The following is a 26,104-nucleotide window of genomic DNA, read 5'->3' on the forward strand; positions in this document are numbered from 1 at the left end:
GTGGTCCTGTTGCATCTTCATAGTGGGTGTCGGTTTGCTTCATGTATGGCTCGGAGGGGTTTGAAGTGGGTAGTGATGCAGCTGTAGTGCAGCTTCTGGTCCATGGTCGTGTCTCATCTTCTGAGTGGGTGAGAGTCTGTTTTCTACATGGAAGTGTGGTGGTGGCATCTTGTGTGGCTCTCATGGGTGTGGGTCTGGTGTCCTTCTTCATGTTAGGTACTGCCTGTTCATGAGGGCGGGTTTCCAAATGGCTGGAAGGCGGAAGTGTCATCTCGCTTGTTCATGCTGTGTGGGCGTTTTCATCTCTATGGCTTCTCTGATTATTCTGCTGTTGAAGTGTTCGGTTTTGCGATAGTTCTGGTGTTTTTAAAATCAATTTCATGTCCTGTGGCTTTGAGGTGTTGGACCAGGAAGAGGTCGTTTCTTCTTTTTGATTGAGTTCTTATGTTCTTCAATGCGTGCATTTATTCTTCTGTTAGTTTGTCCAATGTATGTGGTAGGGCAGGCAGTGCAGGGGATTTCGTATACCCTTGGTTTTCTAATTCGATTTTGTCTTTGGGGTTTCTTAGGATGGTGGATATTTTTCTGTTTGTGCAGAATGCTGTTTTGATGTTGTGTTTTTGGAGGATCTTGCTGATTTTGTCTGTAGTGCCTTTTATATATGGGAGGAGGGCTTTGCTGCTTTCTTGTTCTCTGTCTTGGATTTTGGTTGGGGTTTCTTTTTGGATTAGGTGGGTAATCTTCTTTCTTTGGAATCCATTGGCTGTAAGTACGTTGGTGAGAGTGTGTAGTTCGTTTTTTGGTGTTGTTCATCAGCTAAGCATTTTGTTCTGGAGATGAGTGTCTTGGCTACGGAATTGATCTGTGCTGGGTGGTGGTGTGAGAGTGCATGTAGATAGCGGTTAGTGTGTGTTTTCTTCTGGTAGATGGTGTGTCCTAGGGAGCCATTGGATCTTTTGTATACCAAGACATCTAGGAAGGAAGTTGGTTGTTGGCTTCTGTTTCCATGGTGAATTGTATTTTGGGGTGTAGGCTGTTGAGGTGTGTGAGGAAGTTGTTCAGTTTTTCTTTCCCATGTGGCCAGATTATGAAGGTGTCATCTACGTATCTGAGCCAGAGTTTGGGTTTGTGGTCGTATTTTTCTAGAGCTTGTGTTTCAAAGTGTTCCATGTAGAGGTTAGCGATGACAGGTGAGAGGGGTGATCCCATGGGTGCTCCTTCTATTTGTTTGTATTTTTGTCCATTGTAGGTGAAGTATGTATTGGATAGGCAGTGGTTGGTTAGATCTAGGATGTGCTTGGGGGTTGTATTTGTTTTGGATGGCTGTCAAGGCTTCTTTTATTGGCACTTGGGTGAAGAGGATATGACATCGAAGCTTACTAGTAGGTCGCTGGGTTGTAAGTTTTGTTTCTTTATGATCTCGATGAACTGGAATGAGTTTCTTACGTGTGAGTTGATGGATTCTGCATAAGGTTGTAGTTGTTTGGCGAGAAATTTGGCTAGGTTTTGTAGAGGTGAGCCTATGGAGCTGACTATTGGTCTGAGTGGGGTTCCTTCTTTGTGTATTTTGGGGAGACCATAAAGCTTGGGGCATCTGGATGATTTTTCTCTGGGTATGATTCGTTGCTGGATTTCTTCACTGATGGGGAGGCTTTTATTTTGGATTTGGTAGTTTTTTCTAGGTAGGTAGTGGGGTCTGTCTTTAGGGGTTTGTATGTGGGGTCTTGGAGTAGGTTGGTTAGCTTGGTTTGGTAGTCAGATGTGTTCATAACCACTGTCGCATTGCCCTTGTCTGCTGGTAGGATTATTATGCTGGTGTCTTCTTTCAGGTTAAGTAGTGCAGTTTGTTCTTCTTTGGATAAGTTGCTTTTGGGTGGTTTGCTAGTGCAGAGGATGTTGGTGATTTTGAGTCTGATTTTGTTAGCATCATCAGGGTTGGTTTTGGTCAGGCTGGTTTCAACTCCACATATGATGGTTTCTGTGGGGATGTGTTTGGGAGCGACAGCAAAGTTGAATCCTTTTGAAGGTTCTCGTGGGTATTTGTATGTGGATCTTTGGTTGTTTGGGTTTTCTCCCGCGTAAGATTGGAAGTATCTAGGCAACATTTCGATGAAGTCTCATTCATCATCTTCACGCTTGTGTCTTCGGCTCTGTGCTTCTCAGAGTAATGTGAGCTTGCAGCTGCTTCTTCCTTTTAACTGCTAGTGGGTGTGTGACTTGATTGGGTGGGGGCTTGGCTGTGTTCTGATTGGGTAGGGGTGTGTTCTCATTGGTACGGGGGTTGGCTGTGTTCTGATTGGTTGTGGGATTGGCCGTGTTCTGATTGGCTGGAGGTGTGTTCTGTTCAGGTGGGGGCTTGGTTGTGCTCAGGTTAGTCTTAGTTGCTGCGGGATTTGAGCTGGTGAGCTGTGATCCTGCTGTTTGGCTTCTTGTTCGTGGTCATGCTGCATCTTCATGGTGGGTGTCAGTTCGCTTCATGTGTGGCTCGGAGGGGTTTGAAGCGGGTAGTGATGCAGCTGCAGTACGGCTTCTGGTCCGTGGTCATGTCTCATCTTCTGTGTGGGTGTGAGTCTGCTTTCTACGTGGAAGTGTGGTGGTAGCATCTTGTGTGGCCCTCGTGGGTGTGAGTCTGGTGTCATTCTTCATGTTAGGTACTCGTCTGTTCATGAGGGCGGGTTTCCAAATGGCTGGTAGGCGGGAGGTGTCATCTCGTTTATTCATGCTGTGTGGGCATTTTTCTATATCTATGGCTTCTCTGATTATTCTGTTGTTGAAGTGTTCAGTTTTGGCGATAGTTCTGGTATTTTTAAAGTCAATCTCATGCCCTGTGGCTTTGAGGTGTTGGACCAGGAAAGAGGTCAGGTCTTCTTTTTTGATTGAGTTCTTATGAGAATATATATTTGTTTTCTTAAGTTTTTGCGGGTACTTACATGTATGGTATTCAGCTTTGTTCAGGTATTTTCCCATATCATTGTAGTTGTGCTTTTAAAGTTGTAGCAATGTTTTGGCAGAATCTCATCTGCCATCATCAGGCTTCTGTATTGTGTCCGTCTGTGAGTCAGGCCCCCACAGTTGTTTCAGTTTTAAATTTGGGGCAGCAAAATCACTGGCTTGATCCACAAAAACACACTGAGACATAATGGAGACCCAGAAGATGAACAGACCTATGGAACAGCTGTCCTGCCCTACATAAGAGGTACTACAGACAAAATCAGTAAGATACTACACAGACATCACATCAAGACTGCCTTCAAAACAGACAGAAAAATAGCATCCATCCTTAGAAACCCCAAAGATAAAATTGACCTGGAAAACCAAGGCATATATGAAGTCCCCTGTGTATCATGCCTGGCCACATACATTGGACAGACCAATAGAAGAATAAGTACCTGCCTGGATGAACACAAAAATGCAGTCAAAAAGCTGGAACACACTTCCTCACTAGTCCAACACATGGAAGCCACAGGTCACAGCATCAACTTCAATGGCACCAAAGCCCTAGCCACTATAGAAAACCCCAGCTACAGAATCATCAGAAAAGCCATAGAGATTGAAAAAAGACCAGAAAGCATGAATAGAAGAGATGATTCCACCAGACTGTCAATCATTTGGAAGCCTGCACTCACAAACAAACAAATCTCCACAGCACTAGCCAGGCAAACACCTGGGCACAAACAGATCCCCCCTGATACCTCCGGCTCAAACACACACCAACCAGGCACCCAGATGAAACCTAGCTTCCTAACAAATGATAGCTGTCCATTTACCTGGAGCCAAGCTGCACAAAAGGCCTCCAATAAAGGAACACAATGTTGCCAGCCAATCAAGATACAAAAAGAGCCTCAAAACAGACAGAAGATATTAGAAACACCAATCAAGCAGAACACAGCAAACTCCAAGGTCAATAAACACAGACCAAGATTCCCAACCAATCAGGATGACGAAAAAAACCATTCTGGCACAGCAATAGGCTGCCCCAAATTTAAATCTGAAACCACTATAAAAGCCTGACTCACAGATGGACACGATACAGAAGCCTGATGATGGCAGATGAGATTCTGCAGAAACATCGCTACAACTTTAAAAGCACAACTACAATGACGTGGGAAAATACCCGAACAAAGCTGAATGATATATATATATAGATATATATATGTTTTCTGAGGTTCTGAGGTATGTATATATATATTCATTCATTCATTCATTCATTCATTCCTAGGATGCATATATAAGTATATGTGTCTCGCGGTGTGTATATATATATACATCCTGAATGGGAGATTCTATTCTAAGCCTTTGAAATAAGAATTTTATATATGTATGGCCTTTTCTCACTGCTGAATTGAGGAGCTCACTTCCTTCCTTAAATCAGCAGAAAACTATACCAGACATAAATGTTATGGTCTCCACTGTTTATCCTAACTCTTTTGTCTCTAACTCAAGTCAATGCAGTCTTGTGGCTCTCTTCCAATGTAACAGGTGATAAATATGAAGATTTTATATATCTTTAAGCTGCCCTTGGATGGTGTCAGGAAAAGAGATAAAATTATTACCAGGGTTAAATTAAGCCAGTCTCCTGACTTAGGCTAGGAACAAATTCAATATGATATCACAGGGACACAAAGATATTTTACATAGATTATAAGAAACACATATACAAACATCTCTCTCTCTCTCTCTCTCTCTCTCTCTCTCTCTCTCTCTCTCTGTGTGTGTGTGTGTGTGTGTGTGTGTGTGTTTGGCAAAAAAGAAAGAAAAGAAGATAAAGAAAATTTTAAGAAGAGAAATATATAAAAATGGCTTCTGATACTCCTCTTGCCAGCTGTACATACAGTTCTACCATGATAAACTACTCTCTAATATCATTACAATTCCCTTCTTTCTATAATCTATTCTTTCAAACCATTAAAGCCATAAATCACAAAGTCATTTTCCTTCTCATGTAAAAAGTTCATAAGGGGTTTCCAATAATTGATGAATGTCAGTGATAACTTTCTTTAATCAAAAAGTCAATTTGTTCATCACAGCAAATTCTATCAATTTCACCAACCATTCATCCAGGGTGGATAATGCCAAATCTTTCCATATAATAATCTTGCTGCAATAATCTGATATTGAAATAATCTTCTATGGCTATTTTCTTTTTCTTTTTTTGTAAATTTTATTTGAGTTTTCACAAAGAGAAAAAAAATACAAATAAAATATCTTTTTTGAAAGCAGCATAATCCCGGGTTACATTTCTTCGTACAGACACAAATTCAGGTTCATGCTCATTTTTATATTCTATTCCATATCTTATTACTATTTTATATTTTCTGCATAGCTTCTCCCCTCTTTTAATTTTCTCAATTTTATTTTAATTATCTCATCTCAATTCAGATCATTGTATTTATATTTTTTCTCTGTCCTGTTTCAATTATCTATTATCTCTTCTCATTAAACAAAATTTCTCCTGTAGTTACTGATTGGAGTATGACGCCTTTATATCTTTTCCCTAAAGTTGTAACATTCAATATAATACATAACTTCCATTTGGATTCTGCTTGGTACATTCTTAAAATACACACTGTATTCTTAAAAAAAAGAAAAAAATTATAAATGTATATAATTAAAACAACATTCCATTCCAATTCAATTCTATCATTAATATTAATATTCATTAAAGTCTTAAGATCTTTAACATTACTTTTCAATTAAATATCATACTTCTATGGAAACAATTATAAACTTTCCATAGTTAATTCCCCCCTTCACTTATATTTTATAAAATATTGACTAATTAAAATGTTCCCGTTCCTTCCTAATTCAATTTTCTCATTTATTTTATTTCACTTATTTTATTCACAAACATTTCACTAACATACACTAACTATTTTATCCCTCATTTTAATCATACGTTGTTTCCAATTTTCTAAAGTTATTTCTATTACTAATATAACAATACAATCTTATGTACCTTTACAGAATCCCTTTTTCAGTTAGATTTTCACCCATCATCTCTAAAAAGGTCCTGTTTCTCGATATCTTGCTCCAGTCCTTTGTAACTTCTTTTTCTTTCCTTCTTCCTTCTCTTCTCTCTCCCCTTTTTACCCCCTTGTCTTTTTACCTCTATTTCTCTCTTCTGTATTCCCCTTTTCTGTTGCTTTCCAGTAATATACTTATTTTTTTAATTATTTTTCTTTTCTTTGGTTGTTTTTTTAAGTCTTAAATTCTCCATTCTCTTTCCCCCCTTTCCTTTCTCTTCCCCACATAGAATTACTTGTTCATTAAAGATGGCTTCTTTTTTGTCCCAGTCTTCTTGTTTTGCAGTCTTTTCTTGTTGTTTCTCATAGTTCCAAATCTCCATTTCTAAGAATTGAAAAACGAAGCAAAAAGAACCCTTCCCTTCTTGTGCATCTTCTTTGTACTTTTTAAGTTCCATTTTCAATTCATCCAGAAGTGGTGCCATTGTATAAATTTTTAAACAACCACCCGATTGATTTTAGTCATTCAAATATAATAACCAAAAATCCAAAAATCACCAAATGTTCCAAATACACACAAGCTGTTTCTTTTTTGCTCTTTTTTTTCACTTTCTCTTCCTGGGGTTACTATTTAGTTGCAAAGTTTCAGTTAAAATGTATCTTTTAGAAGTCTTGTTGAAGTTTTACTTTAAATTCTTTTTAATTCCAGGCAGTCTTCTCCCTCTTCCAGATCCTGTCCTTATTCTTTTTCTCTCCCTTCCTGCTTATGAAAAAGAAAGTTGTTAATGTCCAGAAATCTTTATTATCCCTTTGGCATTTTGTTTTATTTTCAGCTTAATTGCCTATTAATGTCAAAGCAGATTTTTCCAATTTCTTATTTAAGTCTCTTAGTTGTCAGTATAGGGAAGGAGAGGGAAGGAAAAAAAAAAACCAAACCTTTCCCTTTTCACTTTCCTTTGCTGCTTCCGACTCTTCTTTGGGAGCGATGTTATTTTTTGTAAGTTTAAATTCCAGGGTACCTTGGTTGCTGCTTTTACAATTTAACCCAGTCAGCCAAAACTTTCTCTTCTTATCTTCCTCCTGCACGTTCTTTTCTGGTCGAGTTCTCCTTTGGGTGGCCATTTCTGACCACCGCTGCAACCGCCTTTGGGAAAGGGAGTAATGGCCAGCTGAGGAGGAGAGATGCAGCTCTCCTCAACCCTGCTGGCAGTCTCCCCCCTCTTCACCACCTCTACTGGGTGGCTTAGCCCTGAAACCAGCCAGCTCGGGGCATTCCAGCGGCGAGCCCAGACAGAAACCATGCACGATCGCGGATTTCTGTCTGTTGCTGAAGCCCTTCAAACCGGAAGTCTTCTATGGCTATTTTCTAATTATTTATCCATCAATCTTAAAAACAAAAGTTCTGGCTCTAATTGAATTTTAAATCATTTTAAATCCTCTGCATTAATCTATGTATTTGAATCAGTTTTTAAAGCTTTTTTACATGTCCACCAAGCATGATAAAATGTCCCTTCATGTGGTTTACATTTCCAACATACTCTGAAACGTCTTTATATATTCTAGATAATTTCTCTGGTGTCATGTACTGACAATACATCATTTTATAAAAATTATCTAAGATGATAATATTATTTAAAGCTCAACCCTTTTAACCATGTATTTTCCTGTTGATCCATGTGTAAGTTATAACCAAAGACCTTAGCCCATTTTATCATACATTCTTTAACCTATTTTTCTTCTGTTTCACATTTCAGTAAAAATGTATACACTTTAGCAATTACGTATTTATCATTGGTACACAACTGTACTTCAAATTCTGTCTTACTATGCACCATATCAGGGTAGCACAGTGGTTAGAATGCAGCATTGCAGGCTAATTCTGCCAACTGCCAACAGTTCAATCATGACTGGCTTAAGGTTGACTCAGCCTTCCATACTTCCAAGATTGATAAAATGAGAATCCAGATTGTTGGAGGCAATATGCTGACATTGTAAACTGCTTAGAGAATGATGTAAAGCACCATGAAGCAGTATATAAGTCTAAGTGCTATTGCTATACCATAAGTCTTTTTATTCATTATGAATCTTTCTGATAACTGTATCTTCACTATGCAATTAGAAAATTGTGAAATGGTTTATTACTACATCTGGCAAAATTAAACACTTGTCAGTACTTTAAGATTCAGGGAAGTTGCATAAATCCTCCTAGGCCTAAAACCCAACCTTCTAATTCTTAAAATAAGAGATATTCCATCTTGAAAGTTGATTTCAACACAGAGAAATAAGCAAGAAATTAGAAGAAAGACCCCTCTCTACAAACTGTTTTTCTTTTTTCACCCTAAGAAGGCATTGGATAAAACAATTTCTTTGCCTTCATTTCAGTGCCCATCATCAATGGGATGTGTTAGAATATCTATCTCCTTAATTTTAACATTAATATGGGATGTTATTAGTAACACTGCTTCACTGAGAAGAGATAGTGACTTAGTCAAAACCATCCATTAAATTCATTTCATCTGAAGTCAAAGCTGAGTTACTCAACTTCAAGCAATTATCCATTGGAACAGCTTGCCTTCAGACATTGTGGGTGCTTCACCACAGAAGGCATTTAAGAAGAGACTGGACAACCACTTGTCTGAAATGTTATAGGGTCTCCTGCTTAAGCAGGAGGTTGGACTTGAAGACCTTCAAGAGCCCTTCCAGCTCTATTCTATATCTATCTATCTATCTATCTATCTATCTATCTATCTATCTATCTATCTATCTATCTATCTATCTATCTATCTATCTATCTTTATCTATCTATCTATTAGTCCACAATGTTCATTGGATAATTGTAAACCTTGACTGATTTTTTTTTAAATTGTCATTTAAAATTAAACTAGTAAATCCAGTTTGGTATTTATTTGTTTACATTTCCCTAAATGCAACTTTAAAGAGTATAGAGTAAATTTATATTACTTATATAATGTTTTTCAAGTCCTATTGTTTACTTTTTTGGTCTAAGTGGATCCTGCAAGAAACTACTTGTTCTGGCCTTGGAATCCTAGTGTTTGTGTGTGTGTGTGTGTGTATGTGTTGTGCATGTGATTGTGTGCATGTATAAGCAGTTCTATTTCAGAATCAGACATTTCCAAGAAAGCACTCTCACTTTTTGAGATGGGGAGGGTGGGGGAGAAGCAAGCTAACACTATGTTTGTTTTATGGCCTACCTTTTCTGTAAAGCAAGCTGGTTAAAACAACAGGATTTAATTTCCAGATTGCCAGGGCAGCTGAAGATGAATGTGGGGTGCTCTTTTCTTTTTATCTTTCCATTCCCTCCCTTCAAGTTCCTGTAGGTGTTTCTCTTTGCCACTGTGCTGTTCAACTTACTGGCCTAAAATATTGCAGGTGATTTATAGAACCTGATGGGTATTATATGGCTGATGATTCACGGAACTTCATTAAATACCAAGGAGGTGCCTGCTTACTGTCTGTGTGCACTGCACATGAGAACTTTAGCACTCCCCCTTTGCAAATTACCCCCATTAAAGTCCCAGACAAAGGTCCTCTCAGTAGCTTACATATTTTCCCACATGTGAGGGAGCAATTGGAAACTTCCTCTTGATAACTAAAAACTTTTGAATGAGAATTTATGAGAAGGGTCTTTTGGCCTCATTGCCTCAGGGTTGAAACAGATCCCAGTACAAGCGCTCCTTTGATGCAGGGAGCTGCACTGGGTAACATTTTTGAACAGGATCAAAAAGAGTAACGAAGGGACAATGTGTAGGAGCCCTTCCCCTGTCTCAAGGAGTCAAGTCTATTTCCCCCCCCCACCGCCCCCAAAAGCTGAAAATATAGAAATTCACATTTGACTGTAGCAGCAAGCCGTATTTTCTTTTTAAATGTAGTAAAATCTTAAGATTTTTCTAAGTAGCGGGAGGTATTACAACTTCCTTTTCTTTAGGGTCCTGACTTTGAAGTTATAATTGCTTTTTGTGGGGGAGGGCAGAGAGAGAGAGAGAGAAAGAGCTTGTTCAATATGTACTTAAAGAAAGTAAATTAAAGTCTGATGGACCTAATCCTCACAAGTTACTGTATGGACCCCTTTTGAGAAAACATTTTTAAAAGCTTAATTTTTTTTTCCCAGGGGTTTCCTGTTTGAAAATTACCCAAGGGTCAGAATCAGAATGGAAATCCTTGTTCATAAAAGTTCAAAATAGATGCATGAACAGTATACTAGAAGCCTCTCCAGTTTTCCTGGCGATTCTCTCCCTCTTTCTCTCATACTGAAGAAGAAAAGTTACTCTCCATTTTATCAGCATGTGAGAAAATATGTACTGAGAAGAAGACATTTTATCTCCTCGGTTACAATTAGGAATTAGAAAATTGGGAAAAAGTTGCAAATTGAGAATTAAAAAAAAAAAAACCTGTATACATCCCTTCCTCTTCGTTTTCATACTTTCAAGCAGAATGGGAGGATTCTGGAATGTTCAATATTGTGTGTTTTGTTACAACTCCTACGGGGAGTAGCCCATTCCATCTTAGTCCTCCTCTTCAGTCCTTGCACCTGCATTAAAATCACATTTTCTCCATGCAACTCTGTTTTGCTGCTGGCAAGGAAAAATGACAGTGGATGAATTACTGCAGAGTCATCATTTGAGTCTTCTTCGTAAAAGTTCTGTTCTGAAAAAAAAACACAGTTTTTTTCTTTTACTGTTAAATTAAGTGTAATGAAAAATAATTAATTAAAATACTCTTTCCCTCCTTCCAAAAAGAAGAAAAATATATGACTAGAATTCTTGTGTGGTGTTCTAGCACTTTCATTAATTCTATGAAGGCCAAGGGCTGCGTGAAAGTCTAACGTCTTCATTCATTGTCCTATTGTGTTGCTGATGAGCACCAGACTCCTTGGCTTCCCTAGTTGAAGTAAATCTCAAGGCAAGACATCCTGGTGGTTCAGGAAGCCTGGGAGAATGCAGAAAAATTGAAAGATGTCTAATTGAAAAGAAAAGCAACAACATCTTTGTCACCAGTGACAAAATTAGACTAACTCTCCAAAAACAGTCAGCAGATATTTGACATTGTATTTTCACTAGCGATGATTTATGCTAGTTTCTTACATTCATTAACCCATCAGATGACTTGTTTTATTTTATTTTTCTTTTGATTTTCATACTTAGGGTCCCGGGATATTTGCTGATCTTGCTGAACTTTTGTTTCCTGTCTTTTCCCACTGAGTTTCACATTCTGATAGGGTAAGCCATAGATTGTGGAAACCAAAGTGGCCTTATGTATTTAAAATTGTTCTGATTTATTTAGCTGCAAAACCACTACTATGTAAGAATGCTTGCTTACTTTTACATGAGCAGTAATTTATCCAAAAAGAGATCTTATCACAATTATAAATATTTCTTTCTTCCTGGCATTCAGGAATCATTTCACAGAATACTCATGGTGGTTTTGCTTTCTATAATGTCAATGTAAATACTACAGTGTACTCATTTCCCCCCTCTTCTCTTGTGTTTGGTATTATTTTTGTTCCTTCTGATGCTCTGCTTATTCTGCTGTTGCCTCTCTGTGATTCACATTCTTGCCTTTTGGGTTGGTTTTGTTAAATCTGAAGTAATTGAATGTGATTTTTAAAAAAATATATTTATTCAACATTTGTAAAATTAAAAACATTATATAATGTTTATGTTATATATATATATATATATATATATATATATATATATATATATATATATATATATATATATATATACACACAATACAGAAGCTTGATGATGGCAGATGAGATGCTGCTGAAACGTTGCTACAACTTTAAAAGCACAACTATAATGACGTGGGAAAATACCCGCACAAAGCTGAATACCATACATGTAAGTACCCGCGAAAACTTAAGAATAGATAGATAGATAGATAGATAGATAGATAGATAGATAGATAGATAGATTCACACACACACACACATATACATTTTACAGCATTGTTTGAGCAATAGATACACTTGTACTTTCTTCTAATACCGTGTTACTATACATTGTCATAGTAACTCCTTTGTCCTTTTAAAGTCTATATATTCATACATATAGTTTATTTACATTTATTTACACGTCACCCTTCTTTTCAAAATGTTATCAAATCATCAGATATCACCTTTTCTTTATCCAATTGTACCAGATATCCCTTGTTTTGTAATATTCACTGTCTTGATTATCTTTTAGCAATTTAGTTAATCTATCCATTTTGGCACATTCATGAATCTTATTAATTATCATGTTTTCTGAAGGGGTTATAGCCAATTTCCAATTCTGAGTAAAACTTATTCTAGCTGCTGTTATAATATGCAAAATCAAATATTGGTACTTCTTTTTCATATTTGGTTCTAGCATACCTTATAGAAAAATTAGAATTTGGATAGAGGAAATAACAAAACAGAAAGTAAAATTCGAACTGGAAATTTTTTGAATATGATTTTTAAAAATTTGCTTCTATAATATGATTATGAGCGAGCTAACTGGTTCTCATGAATGATGACAAGTGACATGTATATTCAGTTGACATTGATGGAACTTTTCAGATCCACACATGATTTAGAACGCATCTTTCTATTGCCCTCTTTTACAGATTTCAAGCCGCACATTTTTTTGTTAAATGTTGTTAAAAATGTAATGATGAAATTAATGCCAAAATGAGTGGGATTTCCCCTCCCTTTCCAAAATTTTCTCTGGCCTTTTCACAGGACTCACCTATGAATATGTTGGAAGCAATATGTATATGTAGAATAAGGCAAGGGTATCCAATCTTGGCAACTTTAAGACTTGTGGACTTCAACTCCCAGAATTCCCCAGTCAGCAAAGCTGACTGAGGAATTCTGGGAGTTGAAGTCCACAAATCTTAAGTTGTCAAGGCTGAAGACCCATGGAATAAGGCATACATTACAATAGAATGGCCAGGAACTCCTAAATGGTGGTGGGGACATGCTGAGCAAAAGGGAGCCTCAAATCAGCCAGACAGCTGATTTTGAGGGAATAGGTGACCACTCAGAATGCAATGTGAGATGACAGGCAGGGAGTCTAGTAGATTGGTCTCCCAATTCCCCTCATGAACCAGGTACCAGGTCCATGCAACTGCTTTCTCCCTCTGTATAGTTTCTGCCCGGGCCTTGGTGCTGCTGTAGTATGCTTCCGCATGTCCGTGTTCTGTTGGCAAAACAACCTGTGTGGCCTTCTGTCAGGTGAGCCTCACAAATTCACCATCTCTAGAGTAGTGTTTCTCAACCTCAACAACTATAAAATGTAAGGACTTCAAATCCCAGATTTCCTCAGACAGAGTGATGACTAGGGAATTGAAATCCATGGCTCTTAAAGTCACAGAGGCTGAGAAAAATTCTTCAAGAGTCATATTCCTGCAGGTTATTCTATAGTCTGCCCACAAATAACTCTGACTATCTGTCAGCTCCTGATCCCGCAATTTCCATGGCTTTTTGCTCCCTTCATAGACCAGCAATCCAGCTTTGTCACACTCTCCTCCCCATTCATAGCCCTTCCTGACTCCAGAGGATGTCTTCAGTCACTGGAGTTGGCTAGTGTATTTGATTGTCTTGTAATGTTATTCTTGGTCTCAGGAATGGTCAGGGTGACCCTTGCTTCACCATCTGGACCTCACATAATTGGAGATCTCCAGAATAAAGAAAAAAGAATGCCAGTTCCAAATAAAACTGCTACCCTCAGGATATTTGCTCCTGTCTTATGGCTACCTGAGATTATTATGACCATATGCAGGGCATAAAATTTAGAAATTAGTAACATTGTTCCCATTCCTGCAGTCATCACATGGTTTTAATGAAGATAACATGATCTCATAGAGCTTTCTTTTTGGGTTGGATCAGGAGTAGATGTTTAATTCTGTACAGTAGCAACACATTCCTGTAATATTACTAGACAGATTTTTTTTCAAGGAGTAAAGAACCAGTTGTACATTGAATCTGTGACTGTGAGTTTCACTCATTTTCACTACCCTAATCATAACTACATTCTCAGTCATGGGCACAGCTAATGCTTATCATGTATCTTACTGGGTAAAATAGTATAATGCTGTGAGTTGGAATCACTTGTTTCCAGAAGTTGTGGATGCTCCAAGAGTGGAGGTTTTTAAGAAGATATTGGACAACCATTTACCTGAAATGCTTTCATGCTTGATCAGGGGATTGGATTACAAGACCTCCAAGGTCTCTTCTAACTCTGTTATTCTGTAAATACATTTATCCCTTCACCTAGTTTTAAGGCACTGAAACATGACTCATATCATTTAAATCTTGATTATTGGCACATAGATGCCATGTCTTTAGGTTATGCACTGCAAGCTAGGATTTGTACAAAAATACAGAACATGTTAGTGCAAATTAAACAGATGCTAAAACTTTTTCTTGATTTTCTTGATATTGGACACAGAAAGTCATTTATCACATGTAAGGCCCATAGATTTTGGCTAGCCTTCTCATGGCATTACATCCGCTAATAGTCTTTTATAGCATTATCGACAGCTTATTAAAGAGGAGCTGTGCCTATGGAGTGACATGCCCAGGGTGCAGTTATTTGTTTTGATTCTGACTGGTACTTAATTTTAACAAGGCAACTACTATTCTTGGGCTTCTTGAAGTTATCTAACAAGAAGAATTTTGACAAGTATGATCTATATATTTCTTTCTTCAAATATTTGTGTTTTGTTCATTTTCCAAGAGGCATTCTTGGCAAATATGTTATCATATAAAAATGTAAACTAATTAATATTAAAATATATTATTCTTACAGAGATGATAATATATATTTTAGGAGAAGAATTACTGCTATTTAGCCTGGCTAATTGTTCTGTATTGGAACTGGGACCTTTTTTCATACACAGAAGCCCTAATGGACTCAGAAGGGAGGCAATCTTTACTGATTTTTCATCTCTTTGTAATTCTAGATGGAGCTGAAAATCTTCTCAAGGAGATGTCTGAAATAAAATGGTCAAGAGGGCTGCAGAACAAGAAGGAATCAGTGAGAATTCAGCAGGGTTTTGTATAAGTTGTGGTCTTCCAGAAAGGCAGACATTTTGACTCCAACTTGTAGTTTTGAATCTATTCCTTTTTTCTACTGATTTTATAAATTTTATGTCCATAATTGGTGCATGATGGGTTTCACACTTCAGGGTCCATAAAAGATTAAAGAGCTATATTGAGTCTTTAGTCCATCTAAACTCTTCGATTTAATAGAAAAGTGTTTGAGAAGCATTTGCTTCCGTTACTTGACTGCTTTCTGTTTTTATTACTTGGTTGCTTGACTGTTACTTTCCAAAGATTGGTTCACCAAAAATAATCTAGGTTTCTACACATATAAATTGCATTGATATGATTTATTCCATGATATTTTTTATTGAATATTGACTATTGTCCTTGTTTTGATTGTTTCTCAATTCATTTTTTTTTTATTTCAAACTCCTTTCTAGATTGTTACATATTTGTTGGTTTGATTTCTGCTCAAGTGAATAGAGAAAAGTGACTAAAGACTTCTTAAATTAAAATTAATTTAATTGATATTTAATGAGTACAGAATTTCACAATTTTTCATTGCCTGATGAAATCATACATGTGACAGCACTGTAGCTTCTAGCAGATTGTTATTATTAAATTTATTTGCCAGCTATGTAGATATGGGGCTACTCTAAAAGTCTATGTCTACGGACTATGGTTCCTTACCTAGGAAACAGTTTGCATTATATGGGACAGATACATATGGAAGCTATGTTGCTTCAGATAACCAAATCTATATTGAAACCTTAAAATACTGGACTATAAACAGTAATTAACTGTGACATCAAATCTCAATTGGATTTATTTTCTTGATAGAATTCTGGAAATGTTTGGGCCATAAAATGAAATGGTTTTCAATCAGCCATATCATGTCTATGCTGCCTTTTCTTCTATTTGGTTCACATCATGCCATTCAAATCAGCTCACTTTTGTTTAGGCAAAGCTAACTGATCCCTCGGGCATTTATATAAAATATATCAGGAATGTACATTTATACATGACTAGAATTCTGGACTTCTATGTGCAAATCAGACTTCTCATCTTGGACTGTAACTTAGCCAGTTTGGCCTTTGGTTACAAATCATTGATTATAAAGGGCCCTGACAAAGAATCACTTTATGGTAAATTAAATGTTATATTCATGGAGTTAAATGAGCACAATGTAAAATGGTATGTTTGTCGATACAGCGTATTAACGCAGATCCACAATAGCCTTGCTATTTGGAGCATTTGAGTGACTCACTAAGATTGTGTGCTACCTGCTTATTTTTAAAACCCACTTTTGATTTTAACAAATATTGGCATATATTTAAATCAAGACACATACAAATTGCAGTGATGCATTAGACATTTCCATATTTTACTCTTATGTTTCTCTAAAGGAATCTAAGGCTGCAGTGAAGAATATAGGAAGGGATACTCTTTTTTTTGTCTCATTCATTAAAAAACCCTGAGCTTTGTTAAATGTGAGCCTAGTAGATGCGGAACAAGGGTAGGGCAGGGAGAAGACCTTAGATTGCTGGGGGGCAGAATGTCAAGACTTATGGGCTCTTCCACTTGAATGAAGTCGAGAAAATGGATTGTTATCCTGGCTGCTCTTTTCACAGCCAGCTTCAGGGCATAGTGGACCATGAAAATGAACCTTCTGTCTGGTAAATTGATGCACTGCCTCCATGACAGCAGTGAATTTGAGGTGCAGGTCTTTGCTGCTTCCAGCTGCAAGCTTGGATCATTTCACATTCCATACAGCCTGACACTGGGGAGAGGGATATTTTTTTCAGGATAAGACATATTTCACTGAAAATCCTCTTGAAATCTGGCAATGTCGGTTTCAAAAGTTTAAAGATGCTGAAGGTCAGAACAACCCTTTTGAAGCTGCCAAATTCTCTGCTTCTGAATGAGATATTCCATGTGCTTGGCTTTCACTATTTTTTTTTTCTGAGATGAAGTGAATGCATGGGGGGAAGGAGAATTCTCCACATACATCTCATGCAACAATAATGATGCTATACATCTTATTTCTACCTATTTGAAAGAAAAGGGGGTAACCTAGCTTGCAGGCAGCACTGTCACCAATGGACAAGGATTATTCCAAAATGGTGTAAACAGATGATGAAACCAAGTAGTTGCCATCATTATGATATCACATACGTATAGCCCCTTCAAAATTCCTGTGAATTATGTTTACTTCCATTGAAGAATGTCGCAGTCCTATTGGAAGGAGGCTGGAAATCGCAGCAGGCGATTGCGTACTCTGAATGCTGAAAAATGCAAATTCCCCACAATGAATGGGGTAACCTAGCCATGCAACTCGGTTGTTTAAAGGAAATACTTTTCTGTTACAAATTTCAACTCAGTACTAATGCCGCTGACCAGAATACCAAATGGTAAATGTAAAGAAGTCCCTTGATTAGACCTTAAATCTTTACCAAGAGTTAGAATGTGTGAGAAACAAAAATCGTGTAGATAGATCACAAGGTCAATAAAAGTTTTCCATGTAGTAAGATGCTCACTTAGATTGCAGTACTGGTGAAAAGACATTACAGTTCACAGAAATGATTGGACTGCTCTATTTTGACACCATGGTATGGATTCTTATCTGCTAGTAGTGTAATGATGACAGGCAGTGTGATGTTTCCATATGCTTTGTGCAATCCCTCTATTTTCACAGAGTTTGGAGAATGCGGGTTCAAATGTCATCAACTTCACCATCCCCCTGTGTTTGTCAACTACTACTTCTTTCATGTTTTCATTTAAGGGATAACATTGGAACTTTTGCAGAATGCCTTGAGTGTTACAGGTCTTCTGCTTTTCAATGTATAGATATTTTGGTATGCAGGGGTTCCTAAGATGATCTGGGTGGTTCGGAAAGACAAATGGACCAATGGCTTTGAACTAAATGTTGGGATGTTAAAATGATCTCACGGATCAATCACTGGATTAGGAAATGACTGCCTTAATAGGAAATGCTAAGAGCAATAATAAAGGGGCTGTGCTTAGCAAGTACAGGGAAGGTTCTTTAGCCATAGAAAGATACTGGATAATGAATGAACATAACATAGTATTGACAGCTCTAAATAGAAGAGCCCATCTTGTAAATTAAGATGAGGAGGGGCTGTTGTCCAGGAATGCTAATTACAGCTCAGTGAATAAAGCAGATTAAGAATTCAGGAAAGGACATGTTGGGTCTCATTATAAAGAGGCCAGATTTGCCTGTCCTTTTCCTACACCACTTAACTAGGCACATACATTCAAATGCTATTTAGATGCAGGGGTGGGAGAAGAGAGGGAGGGAGGGAAGCAGAGAGGGAGGGAAGACAAAAGACTTTCCTTGACAAAGGGAATGATACATAATGTAGACGATGTAACATTATTATATTGGATTTCGTACTGAATACAGCATTTGTATTGACATTTTCAGCTTTGCATATCATAACATTAGAATATATGACATGAATTGTTTGATCACACATAACCCCCCAAACAGAAGCTACTGCTGAAATTGAAAACAATTATAAAAATAATCATGTTATCAAAAGGTTACAGCGTTCTCAAATATAGAAACAAAACTCGATTTGAAAACAGTCTGCAGTGCTATGAAATCAGGCACAAAAAGAAAATAGAATTGGAATTATATTTTTTAAAAAAAAGAATGTTCCATTTAGCACATGAATTATTTATTTGGAAATTCACCTTACTTGCATCCTATCATCAGACTTCGTTTTTGGAATGATAGAGCAGTTTACTTATACAAAACTACAAAACTAGTGTAATTATTTTTATGGAATTTATTATTCATTGGATTCATATCCAAACTTTCCTCCAGAAGCACATCTTTCTAAATTGATTCAAAAATTCTATCTTCAAGATTCATAGTTTGTTCACCCATGCATCAGGAGTGAACTTTCAAGAATCTATAAACCCTCTATTCCAATTCCCACACGAAGCAGTTACTCTAATTCCCAGGTTGAGAAGCAATTCACTTGCACGTTACCATCTTACATGATTCAGGTTCAATTATTGTCTCTCATCCAATCATCTCTGTATTCAAATGCACCTCTCCTAATACAAATGTAACAGGAAACATAGCTGGGTATCATCAATATATTGGTGACAACTTATCCTAAAATTCATAATGACCCCATCCAATATTGTCTTATAAATATTGAATTGAACTGGAGGCAGGACTGCCATGGGTTCAAGCTACAGTTCCTGAACATCCTGCATTCTTTTTTAATAACTATGTTTGGTTGCTCAAGAAAATACAATGTGATAATATGTTAAAGCCACAGCATTTCGAGCTGACAAAAATCTGTGGTTATTGCAGGATGGTACATAGAAAGGTAACAAAGAAGCAAACCCACATGCTAAACAGATTCACACATTTTCGCGCCCCCCCTCTCTCTCTGAATAAGATCTAGTAAAGATATTGTGAGAAACTTGCTCCAGCTGGTGAATACTTCAAACTATTTTGCATTTCTAAAGTCCCTTTGATTGAATGATGCTGACCGTGTTTATGTACACCTTTATGCAATAATATCTTGCACTCTTTAATGTCACTTTAAAAGCTGGACTATACCAGTTACAAAATTGTCCTCCTTATTTTTTTAATCACACATCTACAATTGCATGTGTGAACAGCTGCATTCCTTTTCCCCTGCATTCCTTGAAAACAAAATCTGCCTGTCCTCTCCTCCACTTCCCCCTCCCCTCCATTCCTTTTAAACAAAGCTAACCATTCCTGTCCCCCCATCTGAGTTAAATACCAGGGTATCCGTTTCGGCAGGCATCTAAGCTCAATCTAATCAAGCTGTGTCACAATTCTGTCAAGGCAGGTTGCTCTCTCTTTGGCCTTGAATAATTGGAAGAATGTTGGCACTTGCGCCTGGGCTATGAGAACATGACCTGGGTTGATATTTAATCTCTTCCAGTGCTAGGCTGCACAAGGTCTGGAGCCTAAGTCAGGCCTCAGGAGCAGCATGTTCAAAATCAGCCGCACTCATTTTACCTTGAAACAGATTCCAATGGAAGGCATCGCTCCACTCTTCCAGGAGCAGGCTTGCATGAGACAGATATGCACCCTAGAAAGGATTAGATTGTTGTTCTTTCAACTTTTTGCTTTGCCAGCCTAATTGTTACAAGGTGCTGCAAAATACTTCTGAAAGGCAAAAGGTTAGGGAGTTCAAGAACTAAACGTTCTTGACAAAAAGAAATGGAAAGTATCTTTCTTCTCCCTCCAGCTTTCTGAATAACTTTGTTGTGTTTGTACACTTTGTGGCATGCCCCATGGAAAACATCCCTGAATGGACACTTATGAAAACTATCCTTACTAGACAACTGGAAACCAGAATTCAGAAGTACCACATTTTTATAATCATAATTAATTGGTTCAGCTAGTTGGATCTGATCTCCAATTATGCCAGCAGTTCAGTAGTGGTATTCTACTTGTTCAGCCCAGTTCAGCTGAACTGATAGCTCCAAGGAGCATCTGTGAATGAACCGGTTTGCTCCGATGATCAGCTGCTGGGTCCGCCTGCCCACCTATTCTGACCTTCATTTCAGGGGTAGGATTCTACAGGTTTGCACCTATTCGCTAGAACCAGTTATTAACATTCTAAGCAGTTCGGAGAACTAGTTGTTAGAAGAAATGACTGGCCTAATCCTGTAAGGAAGGCAGGAAGGAAACATTCTGGTGTTGCTTACAGAAACTGCCTCTCTGTTGACCCTTATTACATTCTTGGCAGGACTAGACTTCCTGTCTCAGGAACATCTCTGGAGTTTTTTTCCCCTCCTTTGCTGGTACTTTGCTTGTGTGGAGTGACCATTCAAAATTACAATGGCACTGAAAAAGTATCTTATGACTGTTTTTCACACTTATGACTGTTGCAGCATCCCCACAGTCATGAGAGGCCAGGCAAGGAGACGGGTGCCTCGATGTGAGTGATATTGAGTTGGCCACACCCAGCCAGTCACATGACCACCAAGCCACACCCACCAATTAAGCCACATCCACAGAACCAGTTGTTAAAAATTTGAATTCCACCCCTGCTTTATTTCCTGGTTTTCAAGCTCAGCTACTTCACGTGGCACAGCAGATTGCCGCACATCAGCTGTTGAACACACCGGGAGAGTGCAGGATTGCAGGAGAAGGTCAGTAGCAAACCCCCTGTGCCCGCACACTCACCGAAATGGTGGTTATACTGGTTCAATCATACACCTACAGCAGTTTCACATAAGGTGTAAACCATGGAGAGAAACATCATTCTGTTTCAATACCAACTTCTTTTTTTTATTTAAAAAATTTTTTTATTTAAATTCGAGATATTAAAAACATTTACAAAATACAAAATATTAAAAAGTTTTGCAAAAGTTTCTGTAGAAGAAATTATGTCAATATCTTTCAACATCACTTTCTTGGCAGTACCATAAATGCCATAGATACACATAATATTTGACAATTATTTATCATATTAGTGATATTAATTCACAGTGCTACTGTTAATAAACAAAAATATTTCATCTTTATAGGTCAATAGTTCAAGTATGAAAAGTATCGTGTTAATACTGGGGTTTTCTATAGTAGCTACATATGAAGTACCATGCCCTGCCACATATATAGTACAAGCCAACAGAAGGATAAGTACCCGCCTTGAAGAACACAAGAATGCAATAAAAAAGCTGGAACACACTTCCTCACTAGTCCAACATATGAAAGCCACAGGTCATAGCACTGACTTGAATGGTACCAAAACCCTAGCTACTATAGAAAACCCCAGCTACAGAATTATCAGAGAAGCCATAGAAATTGATAAAAGACCTAATAGTATGAATAGAAGAGATGACTCCACCAGACTATCAATCATCTGGAAGCCTGCACTCACAAACAAAAAAATCTCTATACCACAATCCAGACAAGCACCTGGACACAAACAAACCCCCCCATACCTCCAGCCCAAACACACCCCAGCCAGCTACCCAAATAAAACCTACCTTCCTAATAAATAATTATCGGCCATTCACAAGAAACCAAGCTGCACTAAGAAGCCCCAATGCACAAAGCACAATGTTGCCAACCAATCAAGAACACAGCAACTTGAAGACCAATAAAATCAGACCTAGACTCCCAGCCAATCAAGATGAGGAAAAAAACCATTCAAATAAAGCAGAAAGCCAGCACCAAATTCAACCCCCACCCCCCCCCACAAAAGGCTGCTAAGCCTGACACACAAGATTAAAAAGAACCCAATACACAAGCCTGAGGATGGCAGATGAGATTCTGCTATAATAAATGCACAAATATTAAGATGTGGGAAAATACCCGAAGAAACCTAAATACCATACATATAAATACCTGCGAAAACATTAGATAGATAGATAGATAGATAGATAGATAGATAGATAGATAGATAGATAGATAGATGATGGATGTTTTTGTAGATTTTCATGGGTACGGGTGTATGTATGTATGTATGTATGTATGTATGTATGTATGTATGTCAGGAGTAATTATAATCTATGTATTACGTTTTAACATTCCGTAAGCATGGAGGGGAAATGGAGTACACATTTTTAATAGTTCAATATACGTATTTCTACATTGGTATTTCAGTACCAACTTCTGAAAAGCTCCTAAACTAAATAGAAAATGTGCAGAAAAGACTTGACTTAGAAGTTTTTTATAGGGAAAAGATTGCTGTCATGACACAATTGCTGTTGAGTTAATATGCTGGTTTTAAGTAAAGCTACAATATTTTGAAATATTTTAGGAAATAATTTTATTAATAATAAGTGCAAAACAGTCTTAAGTTATGATAACTTAATTATAATATATAATAGCAATAACACCCCATAGTAAAAGATGAACAGAGACCTGACATTAGGCATAAGTAACTGTATTAATGCAGTTTGATACTGTAGAAACTTGCTTCCCCCGTGACTGAAGCCTACTGAGCTTCAGTAACAAGGCCAGGGAATGGGCCTTTTGTAATGTGAGGTAAGCTAAGGAAATCAGCTGGTAAATTCCTTTGACTTTATTTCCTTTTCCGCCTAATGGCAGGAAAAAAAAACATCTCGTTCTTAGAAATAGTCCACTTGACAAGTCAGGGCATTTGATGCTTTGATTCATTGATGCTTCTTCCCATTTTACCCCCTACCCCTCCTCTGAAGTTAAAACCTGTAATTTGGCCTAACAGGTGTGTAGGGGGAGATGAAGATCATTAATGAGCAAGATGTGTCCTTAGCTAGTATTGCAAGACATAATGTACTTGTCTGTCCACCTGAAGTAGCCTATGGAGTAAGCAAAATGATGTGTCACACACACTCTATAATAAGAACAATAGGGGAAAAATAATGCCATGCAAAACTGTTTAGCAAAAATAGTGGCCAACCAATAATTTTCTGCTTGGTGACACAACTAAGCCTATATTTAAAATACAGGGAGTCTGGTGTTATTTCAAAAGCCTTGGCCAGGCTTTTTTTCTCAGCTAGGTGCCAAATGCCATCTAGAACTCAAGTCAAAATGGCTCTTGAAGGCATTGCTCAGTGCCTGAAAGGAGAGGGACTGCTCACAGCAGCCTAAATAGAAGTTGGGCAGATTGCATATCATTGATGCAGTCCATAGCAAATATCTCTTTGGGCGGAAAAGAGATAATTAAGGATGATATTTACCCATCTCCATGTGGCTTGAGGATGAGTCAAAAGCAATATTTTTAAGCCATGGCCTGTTAAAACAGTTACCAGAAAATGTTTGTTCCATGGCTAAGTAGTGCTCTGGCTAAATTCATATTGTAGAAATATTTATTGGTCATTAAAAATAACAACATTAGTAGAATTAGTACATTTGTCTATTTATTGCTTTACTGGATTCCTCCTGTTCTCTTTCATCTTCTTCTTATGTTTAGAATCAACACTGAGCATTCATAGAAGGGCCGTTTTTGCAATATAGGGAAATAAACCCAATTCTTTTTCTGTCTCAAGGCACATATAAGCCATTCTGACCTTCAGGAGAAACGGAAATACCACCCAGGTCTATCAGTTATTCCTCCTGAGTAATCTGAAGTCACAGCATGTTTGGGTTGTTCCATTCATAGTCCCAGACAGATTTCAGGGTAATCAGAAGCCTGCGGAGGGAGCTAGAAAGGGAGAAACAGCTAAGGGTCCCCAAACCCCCAGGGAAGAATTATAACTTTCTTCTTTGTTGTGATCAAGGGAAATTGCCTGGAATGTTTAATTCATCAGGTTTTAAAAGAGTTTCTTACAAGATGATGCACTGATTCCAAATTCTGTATTTGATTTTTGGTTACTTTTGACTGTCCCTGCATAAATCTACATTTATACATAGGCGTATATAAAGATAGCAAGAAAAATAAAAGGCCCATGGTCTCATTATTTTTGAGAGCTGTTTGTGGGAACTTGGACTTTTCCCTTCCCATCCTTAAACACAGGTTCTGATTTCTGGGTATCCATATCCCATAGTTAATTCATGGCACATCTACACTTACAAATATGCATTTATTTTATAGTTAACTGTCAAGCTATGTCAGGGGAAAAAGATAACTTTTAGAAAGATAATCATACTTTTTGTCTGCACAGAATTTCAATCACCAGAGATTCCCTAGAGAATATAATTATTAAAACCCACATTTATAGGGATCTACCTCAAACAGACAACTGGAAGTATTTATGAAGAAAAATCAAATAACATTGATTTCTAATTCACAGGACCGCCTCCATTTCTGAAACTAATCTTTTGTAAATTATTGGGAAAACATTCCAAATAAAATGTGTTAAACTGCATGGGTTTATAACTAAGACAGTGATACCCATCTATACAGATAATAAAGATGTATGGATTATTACTATTACCTAAATTCATTGCAAAAGTAATAACTGATTAATTTGAATCAGGCAACATGAAATTCCAAGTTATATGGAATTTTACTCCTGAATACATTGTGTGAAAACACTGAAAGCACCAGCAGTGAATAATCTATGCCCACAAAGATGTATGTGGCTGTCCAATTTTATAAACTTTTGTCGTAACCCATTTTCAGTTTATCTTATATATAAAAGCCATTGAATATCACAAGGAAGGCCACAGGTGCATGCCACATGCAGCATATACAAAAGCCCTAGATCTCCCCTCCCTTTACATTTCTTTAATGGTGGAGATTCAAAAGTACAAGTGATTTGCACTTCTGAAACAGCCCATTTAAAATAAAATGCAAATTGGCTCTTAGAATCCGGCTGATTTACTGCCGCGGAGAGCTGGCGCTACAATGCAAAGGCTTGCCACAATAAAGCACTTAGCTGCGAAGGTGCCACTGCCCTTTTTGTCTTCTCGCTTCTTCTACAGACTGCTGCTCTTCTGGAATTTGTCACTACGGTTAAAGATGCCCCACCGCTTGTTTCATGCCTGAGTGATAGTTCATTTGCTCTTAATCTTTAATAACAAGGTGGCTATTGTATCCAGAGCATCCCAATCTGAGCAAAGGCCATTTCCGCATTAAATGAAGGGTCATCGTGATAAGTAGAAGTCTCTGCACCATATTTCACCACTCCTGTATTATCACCCCATCAGTTTCTCTCTACTGTAGCATCCTTTAGTGAAGCCCCTAAGCCTTTTCTTCTATCTTTCTACCAACCCATTCTAGAGATCTGAACAATAACAGAAGCTTTGTTGTGGAGTGCAGCCCTAAGAGATTAATCAGGTACATTACTGATTAACCCAACCTGCTTTGGAATGTCAAACACTTCCTTTTTATTTTTTTAAGGCTATGGCATGAAGGAACAAAGTTGTTTGTCCCTTTCAGATGAATTCCCCCCCCCCCAATTTCCACTTAGGTTGTTACTGAAGGCCAACACCTGCTTTTAAGTCAATATGGGGGTCAGCTGATCTCTCATGATTTATTTTCATGTAGCCTACACTGTGGCAAAAGCACTGATTACATGCAAATCAAAGATCTAGTGCATTTCCCTCCTCCTCCTCCTCCTCCTCCTCCTCCTCCTGTGCTGTGGGAAATTTCACTGTGGTGCCTATGTGAGCATCCAGTCCAAACCAAGAAATCCAGTCCAAACCAAGAAC

General features: G+C 37.7%; 1 long non-coding RNA gene across 1 annotated transcript in view; it reads left to right on the top strand.

The window, feature by feature from the left end:
* LOC148128153 (uncharacterized) overlaps positions 1-15,886 on the top strand; it is a 64,020-nt gene extending 48,134 nt beyond the window's left edge. The window contains exons 3-5 of the long non-coding RNA XR_015740931.1: positions 11,126-11,200; positions 11,722-11,827; positions 14,916-15,886. This is a non-coding gene — a long non-coding RNA (uncharacterized LOC148128153). The remainder of the gene's footprint in view (positions 1-11,125; positions 11,201-11,721; positions 11,828-14,915) is intronic.
* Positions 15,887-26,104: the final 10,218 nt, after the last annotated feature.

Source organism: Pseudonaja textilis, chromosome 1 (assembly GCF_049901715.1).
Source record: "Pseudonaja textilis isolate UNSWEBS1 chromosome 1, rPseTex1.2, whole genome shotgun sequence".
Lineage (NCBI taxonomy): Eukaryota > Metazoa > Chordata > Lepidosauria > Squamata > Elapidae > Pseudonaja > Pseudonaja textilis.